A 3,670-nucleotide genomic window follows, 5' to 3' on the forward strand; every position below is an offset into this window, starting at 1 on the left:
GAACTGCCAAACTGATCTCCGCATATCAGTTAAGTCCAGTAGTTGTAGGCTTGATGCAGTAAATCAGAACAAACTCACTTATTGGGAATGGACCTTATAGGAAATCTACCATCCATCCTGATAAACCAGGGACATTACGCATAGATCCCGGCACTGTGACTGTGGTATCTTCTTATATTTGTTATCCGTGGCCTCCCTCCTTATAAAATCTACTTTTAAAATGATGCTTATTAGCCTAAGGGGCTACCACTGGCTTTACAGGTCTCACCCCCTCCCCTCCCTTAGCCCTGAGAGAACAGGAAGTGTTCACTGCACAAGTGCTGAGGGAGCAGGGGGAGGTGAGATTGTGTAACAGCCTGTAAAGCCAAATCACAGAGGGGCTAGGGAAGCCTCTCAGGCTCATTACCATAATTTTAATAGTTGATTTTAGAAGGAAGGAGAAGAAGATTACCACATTCAAAATGCCTGGATCTATGAGTAAGGGCCCCTGGTTTATCATTATGGATTTTAAGTGGCGCAGACCTTTTGGTTTTTGTGTTTCTGTTTTTTCTTTGCATTTCTTTTAAAAATTATTCTTTTTTAGATTTTTTTCTTATTTCTTGGCCCTCCAAGGTTCTTGGCAAACCTAGGTTCTGGTCTCTCATACTGTATTGTACGTATATTGAAGTATAATGTATAATATACTACTCTGGCAGACTGTTTGGGTGATCACTGATTGACAGCTATGAGAGCCTCTCCGAAGATCCTGGCAGACAGGGCGGGATTAGGGGTGGCGAGTCCAACCCCCCTAGGCTAAAAAAACTAAAAATATCTTGATCCCTTAACACCCCTGCTCCTCTCACAGATCTGACTGCTCTTATTTTCAAAGTTATATCCAGACCTTGGAATGCATAATGGAGAACCTAGACCACACCAGCAAGGCTCCGCACACTCACCCGTCAAAATCTGCCCCCTTACCAGTGCCATTGAGGAGGAGACCAGGAGTAAGGATTGTACAGGGAGTTTATTCCTCCCTCTACTGCATAGAACTAAGCAGTATTGGTGTGCATAGGACACCGATATTGTTGATCATAAAGTAGGATGTTTCCTGCTCACTGGTGGGGGCCCTGGGGCTCACGCTCTGGATCCCCCCCGAAAAGACATTTCTTGAGCTCATATTATCGCAAATCAACAGAAAAGCTTTCTCCCTGTCCACAAATATTGAAGACCTGTCCTTAGCTTATGTCATCATTGTCATATAATTGATTGTCTGACAACAAATCAGCTTCTGTGTGGATGAGCACATTCATCTTTTCAATTCCAACCAAGCATAGCGCCATAAATTGTGAAGTGGCTGTGCTTGTGATTGCAGCCCACCTTCCAATGATGTTCTTTAAAAAATTTTGTACCTCCAGTACAATGAAAGTAATACCAATCGAAAAGGTGTTCAAGCCTAAAAGAGGAGAAGACTGGTCCCAGAAGGTCCATGACAGAGAAGCCTTCTGGATACTGACTTTAGAAACCAGGAGTCCGAAAGGCATGAATTACCGCAATGACCTTATGTATATTTACTGGTGAACTTATTTGTTTTTATGTTTAATATTATCATTGTTGTGATGTAACATAGTATCCTTCACGTAACTAATCATGTGACCACTCTTCTAGGTGTGTCCTTTAGTAATTAGGAACTTCCAGTATAGTTAAGCATAACTGTTACCATTCAATATTAACATTTGGTGTACCACCAAACATTGGCTAGGATTGTTACCCACTGGGGCAGATTTACTTACCCGGTCCATTCGCGATCCAGCGGTGCGTTCTCTGTGGTGGATTCGGGTCCGGCCGAGATTCACTAAGGTAGTTCCTCCGCCGTCCACCAGGTGGCGCTGCTGCTCTGAAGTTCCCTGAGGCGCGCTGGAATGCACTGAAGTTCACCGGCCTATACTTGGTGAAGGTAAGTGCAATTTTCGCGGCACATTTTTTTTTTAAAATGCGGCGGTTTTTCAGAATCCGTCGGGTATTCGTTCAGCCACGCCCCCCGATTTCCGTCGCTTGCATGCCGGATCCTATGCGCCAAAATCCGATCGCGTGCGCCAAAATCCCGGGGCAATACAGGGAAAATCGGCGCAAATCTGAAATATTCGGGTAACACGTCGGGAAAACGCGAATCGGGCCCTTAGTAAATGACCCCCAATGTGTTTCAGTGGGGGCTGATGACACAATGGAGGACATCAATGTGGAGGCCTTACCTGACCAAGTTGCTGGTGTGCCTCCATTTTAGGGAAAACTTTACTACAAATCGCCAGGACCTTTGACTTTATGACTAATTGATTCAAATTCTCCTCCATCCAATTTGATTCGCTCATCAATAGCTTATACCACAGACTACTTTATTGCAGAGAAGTTATAGATGATTGGTGTAGCTCGGAGTCTTTAGAAGGCCCCTGGATTCTAGAATGTAGCCACGGTTCTCCCAATCTTCTCATAAGAGAATCTGTTCTGTTTCCAAGTCACAGGACCAAGTGGGGGCCAAAAGCATGAAATCCGGAGAATCATACTGGACACTTCCTATTTGGGAATGGTTTCTTTTATCACCAGGGATGTGCTCTAGCTGAAATGAGCACATTATACCTCTTTATAATCGTAGAATTGGCGCTATGCAGCAGCTGTAGGGATTTGTGGACCTCTTCCAGGGTGTGCGTTTTGGGGGATCTGTATACCCCAAATAGCAGTTATTTTTAGTTACTGAATCCAATAGGAAGAAATCTGTTTCATATCCACACTGCTGCTGTAGAGATTTGTGGACCACTCTCAGGGTGTGCGTTTTGGGGGATCTGTATACCCCAAATAGCAGTTATTTTTAGTTACTGAATCCAATAGGAAGAAATCTGTTTCATATCCACACTGCTGCTGTAGAGATTTGTGGACCACTCTCAGGGTGTGCGTTTTGGGGCATCTGTATAACGCAAACTACAATATTTTTTTTTGTTGCTAAAGTTGAGAGCAAGAAATACATGTCACATCTACCTAGTTTATAGTGATTTCTGCTCCTCACCCAGGGTGTGCGTTGTGGGGTATCTGTATAACGCAAATTCCAATACTTTTTGTTGCTAAGTTCAGAGCAAGATTTACGTGTCAAATCCGCGTAGTTGATTAACCACTATGTCAGACAGAAAGGTGGCAGGTGGAGCAGGCAGAGGTGGCAGCACATTAAGGGGGTTGTTGCAGCAGGGGTGACTCTGTGAGGCCAGAACTGCCGGTGTCATCTAGTTCTACATCTGGTTTGCCTGGGCGAACAAAGTCACACAGGGGAGGAACTGCTCCGCGTCATGCAACAAGAAATCAATGTGTGGCTTTCTCCGCGACAACTAAAAATCGGAACCATGGTGACAGACAATGGGAGGAACATGGTGTCCGCGCTGCACCGAGGAGGGATGGTCCATGCACCCTGCATGGCGCACGTGTTGAATCTGGTTGTCAACAGATTCCTCAAGTCTTCCACCCATCTGCAAGACATTTTATAAATGGCCAGGAAACTGTGCACGCACTTCAGTCCTTCTTCCAAAGCCAAGCACACCCTCCTCGAGTTGCAGCGTCAGAACGGCGTCCCCCGACATAGGCTGATATGGGATGTTTCCACCCGTTGGAATTACAGCCTCCATATGTTAGACCGCCTGTATGAACAGAGAAA

Source organism: Engystomops pustulosus, chromosome 7, assembly GCF_040894005.1.
Source record: "Engystomops pustulosus chromosome 7, aEngPut4.maternal, whole genome shotgun sequence".
NCBI lineage: Eukaryota > Metazoa > Chordata > Amphibia > Anura > Leptodactylidae > Engystomops > Engystomops pustulosus.